Source organism: Spermophilus citellus, assembly GCF_964194105.1.
Source record: "Spermophilus citellus genome assembly, chromosome: 12".
Taxonomy (NCBI): domain Eukaryota; kingdom Metazoa; phylum Chordata; class Mammalia; order Rodentia; family Sciuridae; genus Spermophilus; species Spermophilus citellus.
Window position 1 is genome coordinate 392654 of NC_138198.1, and position 8607 is coordinate 401260.

At 45.7% G+C, this 8607-nt stretch overlaps 1 long non-coding RNA gene across 1 annotated transcript in view; it reads right to left on the reverse strand.

Annotated features, from left to right (window-relative positions):
* Positions 1 to 7323, reverse strand: part of LOC308632072 — a 31318-nt gene extending 23995 nt beyond the window's left edge. The window contains exons 1-3 of the long non-coding RNA XR_014018417.1: positions 7264 to 7323; positions 7064 to 7151; positions 6434 to 6567 (exon numbers count right to left, since the gene is read on the reverse strand). This is a non-coding gene — a long non-coding RNA (uncharacterized lncRNA). The remainder of the gene's footprint in view (positions 1 to 6433; positions 6568 to 7063; positions 7152 to 7263) is intronic.
* Between the last annotated feature and the right edge of the window lie 1284 nt (positions 7324 to 8607).

The window sequence follows — 8607 nt, forward strand, 5'->3', positions numbered from 1 at the left end:
GGAGCCTGTCCCACCAGCCAGTCCCTGCCAGCTTAGGCCAAGGGGCAGGCATCTCAGGTCACCTCCATCATTACCTAACACGCTGTCTTCAGAAAGGTTTTATCTGGTCAAACATACCATGTTTTTCAGTTTTCCTGGTAAGAAAAGTTTTCTTTCTGAAAAAAAAAAAAATATACATCAGTCCATACAGAGAATGACTATTTTGCCTCATGTGCATTCTTTGTGTGCTGATGTTCTTCCTCTGGAGAAGACTCCTGCTTTCTAATTCACATTTTTTTTCTCATTAGAGGTAGTGGCTTTGTCTATGCCATGTGGAGGCATAGGGAAGGGTCAACAGCCCTGTGCCCTCTCCTGGGTAGAACTATTTGTGCAGTAACTGTCCCATGATTTGTCATGCTGGGTCCAGGGTGAAATATTTGAGAAAAATTTTATGTTTGAGCCCAGGAAGAAGGCAGAGTGGCATGGGGTCATCCTAAGTGGTGCCATGCTCTCACAGTGCCAGCCAGCAGCTTGGAGGAAGGAGACCTCATGGGCTGAGTCGTTCACCCCATTCTCCCTCGGCCTCCCCCTGGGCTCCCCCACCACAGGCCTGGGAAGCTCTGACCCAAACCTAAAAGGAAGCCATCCTTCAAGCAGAGGTGATGGATTCTGAAGGGTATGTTAAGGCCTGTGCAGCACTCTCTTGAATTCCAGAAAGAAAGGGTGAGTTGACAGTGGGTGGAAAGTCCAGGCCGTGACCTTGACACATACAGAGAGCTCTAGTAGCACTCCCTGGAAGAAGCAGGCACTTAAAAGGGCCAAGGAGGCAGCCTGGGGTCACAGGGCAAGTCTCCTGGCTTCAGTCCTTGTTTGTCCCATAGATTTCCAGGGGAAAGGCAATCAGACAGGATCTGTTCCCACAAGGGAAAGTGACCTGTTCAAAATGTGGGAGTTTCCTGGGGAGGGGGACAGGTCAGGACTGGTCCCTTCTGGGCCTTGCTCTGCTTCCAGTCCAGATTTCCTCTTCTCGGGGCCTGTCCACATGGGAAAGCAGAAAACCTCAAAGCAGGGAGAGGATCCATTTCTCTAGAGTGTTCCACGCTGTGCCCCATACACAGTGACAAGTGGGCACTGCTCCATGGGCCTCATTCATTCCCTGGTGGGCAGTCCTGCTCCAGGAGGCACCACTGAGGCAGGAAACATGGCATGAGTTCCACCCCCATGCCTACCAAGACCCTCCCTGAGCATGGGACTGAGCGGCCCGCAGGGTGTGGGCACAACACCACAGGCCTCTCCTGAGCCAGGTTCTGTCTCCTCGGGTGTCCAGGCAGCTCCAGAGGGAAAGCAGAAATGGCCCGGGCCAGGCACTGCCAGGTCCTCTCATGGACCCAAGTGGCAAGTTCTGGGTGGGAAGGAGTCGGACAGGCACAACATGGCTCCGGAGGGGGCAAGTACCACAGACAGCACTGCCAACGGGCCAGACAGAGGCAGATCCCTTCTCCTGTCACCAGCCCTGCCCTTCATGAGGGGCAAGAAGGCTATGGATGGGGCTGTTTCCACAGAGACCTCCTCAGAGACACGGAGACTGTCACAGAATCCTTGACAGACTCACTGGGATACCCCCAGAATCCTCCACGGACGCCTCCATAGAAACTCCCAGAGACCGAGACAGAGACACCCCCACAGAGATCTCCACAGAATCCCTGAGAGAGACTCCTACTGAGAGACCCCCAGAGTCCTGCACAGACACCCCGACAGACCCTCCCCACAGAGCAGCACAGTTCCCCACAGTGAGTTCCCCACAGAACCCTCACAGACGGACTGACGGTCCCGAGTCTTTCCCAGAGGGCTCCACGGACTCCCACAGAGACCCCCACCGACACTCTCCAAGGCCTCTGGAGCTCCTGACAGAGACCCACACTGAGATCCTCAGGGTCCACCCAGTGGCCTGAACCTCCCGAGACCTCACATGTCCCACAGATGGACCCACACCCAGAGCACACAGAGGCCCCAACAAGAGCCCACAGAGAGCTTCAGAGCCCGCTGACCACTACCCAGAAAACATCCTACAGGACTTCCCTTAACATGAGGGGACAGGTCCCCACGCAGACCTCAGAGACCTCTGACAGAGACTTGCACTAAGGTTTCAGACCCCCCACAGCAGCCTCTCAGGGCCACAGGCGCACACCGCTCCCTCAGAGACGCACGCAGCCTCCCAGGCCTGTGGGAGCTTCACGGATTCTCATGAGGAATTCTCAGACACCCCTGAAAGATGGCCCTGTAAGAAGCCACAGAGACAGCACAAGGCCTCTCACGGCAGCACCCGACCTCACAGACTCCAGAGACCTCACCCAGAGCACCCTCAAGAGGCTCCTCCAAAGAGACCTCCGACACAAACAGGCACAGAGAGACCTCAGAGAGACCTGTGCAGAAGCACCACGGGTGACCTCTCAGGGAGACCGTACAGTCCCCAGGACCTCATGTTCCCCATTTTCTACAGAGTTCTCCCACACAGACCTCATCCAGAGACAACACGCAGAGACCTGCCCCTGCCCCTGCCCCAGGGTCTGGATCCAGATCTCTCAGAGACCTCCCACAGCGCCTGAGAGACTTCCAAAGCCTCGCAGTCCACACAGGCCTCCTCCTGTACAGACACCGAGGAGACACTGCATAAAGACACGTCCCCACAGCAGAGAATCCTCTATCCTAGCTCCAGAGACCTCACACGTTCTCAAGAAACCCCAGAGGTACTTCATAGAGGTCCCAAAGAGACCTTTCTCAGAGACCCTACATCCATTCCTCCTTCCTAGTCATCTGCAACCACGTAGCCAACTGGAAGCACAAGAGGGACACAACCAGCCTTGTCCTGCCCCCAGACCCCTGAGACACTGAGACACTGTCAATGTGGCCTCCCAGATGGGGTTCTCTGCCTGGGAAAATCCTCAGGAACTTCCGTTCCTTTGTGATGCCGTTGCCTCTGAACAGAAGAACGGCAGATTCCAAGTGTGGACCTGAAAAATCCCTCCCTCTGCAGGTTTACACCAGCCTCAGCTCTGACCCACAGTTAGAGAATCACAGATTTTAAACAGAAACAAATGCTGCCCACCTTCAGTGATAGGAATCAGCTTATTTGTCCAGCTTTAGTTATTCACAAGTCAAATGCATCAGTGTCACATTTTATTTCATTGGAGATAAGAACTGAATTCAAGATGGTTGGCCACTTTGGAAACACAATAAAGACCTGCAACAAATGGATTCTAAAAATAAACCAGCAACCAGGCATCAGGACTGACTCCAACTCCCAGGGAGCCGTCCAACTAGCACATTTTTCTGCACATAACAGGTAGTGTCAAGTTTGGAGAATCTGCTTTATTTTCAAGTGAAACAAGAATCATGGAAAGATTTTTTTACAAATAAGATTTCTGGCAATATTCTTATTTTATCCTCTGGGAAGGCTATATTTAATCCTTTGTAGTTATAATGTTTTGTTCCTTAAAATATGGTAAAACCCTCAAATGATGTCACACATTTCTAAAACAAAAGTATTAATGTTTAGTGAACATAGCTTAAACTGATGAACTAAATAGACAATTTCACTTTGAAAAGAATTCTAAGAGATGAACATTTTCTAAGACTCAGGCAGTCAAGTTCTGTTATATATTCATTATAGGGCTGAAAAGGACACATTGCTTCAAACAGTTTAGAATCCTTCAAAATATATCAGTCTATGTTTGAGATACACATGGAACCTCATGAAACTACTACTGAGGAATATTTAAACACCCAAATTGAGAAAACTGTATATTTAATCATATTTATATTAGAATAACCCTAATGAAAAATCTCATTTATTTAAACCTCAGCTCCAAAAGATGCAATTGGTAAGACTGCAAACTTCTTATCACTCATGAGCAACCCACTGTTCTTGTCTCATTTATTTTAAAGACATCTGTCAAGCATGTCACTGGTTGGGTCTCTCAGACTATCCATCATGATAAAAACATCACACTCCTTTCATTAAAAAGAGCAGAGCTGTCGCAAAGCTCTTTAAGTCTGTTTCAACAAGAAATCCCCTTCAACATAATTACAAAGTTATACCTATTAATTTTCTACTGTACTCCCTTATAATGTCATCAAATCACAAAATGAAGCAATATGATCATGAATGTCCTCTAGTACTCTCTATTGGACTATTTGGTTTTTTTATAGTGAAACTATACAGGGTAAGTTTAGGTTATCAGATCAACAGGAAACAAATTAGGAAAGATTCTATACAGAAAATATTTTACCAAGAATACTGTATGCTTTTCAAATTTTTTTTAGAGAAAGAGAGAGAGAGAGAGAGAGAGAGAGAGAGAATTTAATATTTATTTTTTAGTTTTTTTCGGCAGACATAACATCTTTGTTTGTATGTGGTGCTGAGAATTGAACCCGGGCCGCACGCATGCCAGGCAAGCACGCTACCGCTTGAGCCACATCCCCAGCCCCTCAAATTTATTTTTAACAGGGTTAAATTAAGTAATTACTCCTCAGTCTTTAGAGGCACTTGTGAAGCCTGAACACAGACAAACGTTCATAATAAATAGTTAATTACTATGACATTCTGAATGTGTTGTCCCTCAGTAGCAACTCATAGCTTAATTAGTTGTGCAAAACAACAAAGAACAGTTTGCAATAAAACAATATTCTCATCCATCACTGCATATGCATCTGTCACAAGTCATACCGATGATCTGTGTCCAGTTTTCATGGCAGAAACCCAGAACTTTATCCAGAAGAAGTAAACCAGGGGATTCAATCCATTACAAAGACATTTACATTACAGACTTTATAGCCATCTGTATTTTATTTTCATAAGATTTACCTACTGTAAACCTTATAAATATTTTAGCATTTTTATACATATCAAGAAATAGATAACCAAAAAGTTAGGATTTGGAGAAAATAACAAAAATATCTCTCATTTGTTTTCAAATTTTTTCACATCAAAACATTTTGCCGCAAATAATTTGTTTTATTTTGCAGTAACTAGAGAATGAACCCAGGGACTAGGACAAGCAAGTGCTCTACCACTGAGCTACAGCCCAAGCCCCTTTTTAATTTCACTTTGAGACAGGATCTTGCTAAATTGCATAGGCTGCTTCCAACTTGCAATCATTCTCCCTCAGACTCCTGAGTAGCTGGGACTACAGGGGTGTACCACCATGTCCAGCTTGAAGTGACTTCTTAAATCCACAGAGGAAAGACTCTCTAAATGACATTTAGAATCTATTGCAAATTCAGTTTTGAAATAGATGTTTATTTAACACAGGGTTCACACTGACTTCAACAAATCAGGCACTCCAGAATACAATGTGGACTGGTAAAATATGTGATGCCTTCTTCATACTCCAAGAGAAAAAGCCCTTTTGCAAATAAGCAAAACCAAACCCAAACAAAAACAGGGCGGCATTCTACACAGTTATCTCTAGGAACAATTCCCCTTCATAGACTACACTGCTGTTGACAATGTCAAGCACTTTGACTTGTAATAACACCCACAGGAAGGAGTTCCTCCAAGCTTTCCCAGACACAGCTACACTTTCTGTCCTTCTCACCACCTTTTTTTTTTTTTTTTTTTTATTGGTTGGTCAAAACATTACAAAGCTCTTGACATATCATATTTCATACATTAGATTCAAGTGGGTTATGAACTCCCATTTTTACCCCAAATACACATTGCAGAATCGCATCGGTTACACATCCACATTTTTACATACTGCCATATTAGTAACTGTTGTATTCTGCTACCTTTCCTATCCTCTACTATCCCCAGTACGACACATCCAGCTCCAGAGAGTCCCTATGGCTTCCCCTGTGTTCTCTAAAATTGGTCATATTAACAACCATTCTTGTAACACCATCAAGTGCTATAATTATTTCTGGGCCCATGTGGATTGCTGCATTTTCCAAACAGATGCAGGTCTCTGTGATTACTCAGAGGTCTGCTAGGGCACCCCTCCCTGGGCTGGGGTATCCTGATCAGAACCTCCATCTCCCCATAAACACGTGGCCCATGCTTCTCACTCCCTTGGAACCACAGTTACGCAAACCACAGGTGAATCTAACGTCCAGAAAATTCTAAAATAATGTTGTGCCAGCCACAGTGAATAGGGATTAGAAAATGCTAAGCTCTCTCTAGGGAACATGGCTGGCACAGCCCTGCAGTCTGCTCATTTTTGTGCATTCACTCTCATTATACCTGCAGCTCTTCTTTCCCCTCTTTGTCCAGTACTGGAAATTGCTGCCATCTGCTCCCTCATGTTGTCACAATCTCTACCATTTGATGCCAACAACCACTTGACCACACAGACGTCTCTTGGCTCAGGAATCCTACTGAAACTTTGCAAGCAAGACCATCCCACCACCCTTCTATATTCCTGCCATAATCTGCTGCTAGGAACACTTTACATACCTATCTCCAACATCAAGAAAAACTTCAATAAGATGCACAAGTTTCTTTTGTACACTGTGGTCCCTGGAGTGAAACTTTCCACATTCTAGGTCTATGACTTAGGCAAGTCACTCAGTGTCTCCAAACATCATTTCCTAAAATGAGAATGAAAGGTAATAATATTGTAGTGAAAAGGAAATGAGTTACAATATTAAAACACTTTGCATAATTCCTACTGGATGATTTTGATATCGTCATTGTTTTTATTTTTACTGCATGATTGCCAACTTAACATTTACTTGTTGAATAAAGTACACACAATTGTGGTATATTGTGTTTCCAGAATTAAGCAATTCATTTTCTAGCACAAAAGCTAACATTTAATACACACTAGAGATTTATAGTTCTGAGGAAAAAAGCAATATTCTTTCAAGTAATTTTTCAAATCTCTTTTTTGAACATAGTATTTTGTGGGTTTCTATTAATTTACTTTGGCGTTAAAGGACTATCTTCTCTAATCCCAGTTACTGCTGCTTTGACTGTGAACAAGCTGCACTCATGGACATCTTCAAAACTGACTTTGTGGTCCCCACACTGCGTAGGCACACGTGCTTCAGCCCTTGGTTGAAATCTAGGGACCCCAAGGCTTACCTGCTCCACTGGTTCTCTCCAGGGGCAGAATGAGGTCTGGTTGCAGTAATTACTCTGCCAGTCCCAGGTTCATAGTCAAAACAGGACACTGCATGAAACACGGAGTTTCTTTCTCAGGTACAGCTAGACTTACTGGAATCCTGCAGAGTCAGTCCAGCAAACCACAGACAGACTTCTCCCTTGGCATTTGGTACACCTACCTCTTCCACCAGATGGGCCTAGTGATCTTGTCTCTGACCACTTCAAGTCCAGCATCTACCCTGGAGTGAAAGAGCAAGAAAATATCACTTGATGGGTGCCGCTCTTCCCGGTGCCCACAAGGATTCTATCTGAACTAGACATGCGTTCAGAGGGGACTCCTCCATGGGCATTCCCTGGGGTTTCCTGGCCTGGCTCCTGTACTTCCTCTGGCTGGTCCTCATAGTTTTCCGCCTGGACCACCTCATCAAGTAGTACCCCTGCTGTCACCCTCTCTCTCAAGCTGTGGTCTAACTTTGGACCCTGTGGTGGAAAGCAGTTATTCCAAAGGCAGCCTCTTCTTGTTCCTGGGTACTACAGCTCTCTACTCCCAGATGGCTCAAAGATGGGCAGAAAATAGTGTCTGAGTTCTCCCAAAAGCCAGAAGGAACACAGGCTGGTTCTCACAGCTGGTTCCTAGATGGGAATTGTTTAAAAAAAAAAAAAAATTTTTTTTTTTTTTTTTGCAAAACTTAATTCAGCAAAGCTTGCCTAAAGAAAGAAAAGAAAAAGGTTCTAGCACCAGGGTGCACTTGACATCACAGACGGTTAGCCCCGCCACCGGCGCAGATCACACTCACCCGGAGAAAAGGAAGCGCCCTGCTGAAACCACCTGATTGGCTGCTGTCAGCTTCCTCTGCGCAGGGTCAGATCAGCCCGCAGCACGTGATTGGCTACGCTGCCCTGCTGTGATTGGCAGAGACTTAGTTGCTCGGTGACAAGCGAATGCCTACCGTTCATTGGGTTTCAGTTTATTTGCATAGCCAGCTAGGTGACAGTGCACCAGGTACGGAGGCCCCTTTGGGACAACCTTCATGCAAGTATGGAGACAGGTTTAGGACAAAATTATTTTGGTTTGACAATTAGTCCCATTTTGTTCATATTTTCAGGTCTCGCCTGAGTGACCAAAACCATGAATGTGGACGGTGACACTCTCTTCTACCATCTTCAAAATGGATCTGCTTGATTTCCGTACAGACTTCACAATTTCACAATGTCTAGCTAGTTAGATGAGCCGGGCATCGTGGTGCAGGCCTAGAATCCTGGCCAGTCAGGAATCTGAGGCAGGAGGATGGCAAGTTTGAGGCCAGCCTCAGCAACTTAGAGACTGGAGGCAACCTCCTGAGACCCTAATAAAAAAATTAAAAATAAATAGACTGGGGATGTGGCACCCCCCTGGGTTCCATCTCCAGTACCCCATTTCCCCAAAAAAATGTTAGTTTGCTTGTAGGTTTTATGCCTACTGTATACAACAGGACCCCTGCCGCCCCAGGACAGCGGTGTGTGAGCACTTCAACTTGAGTACA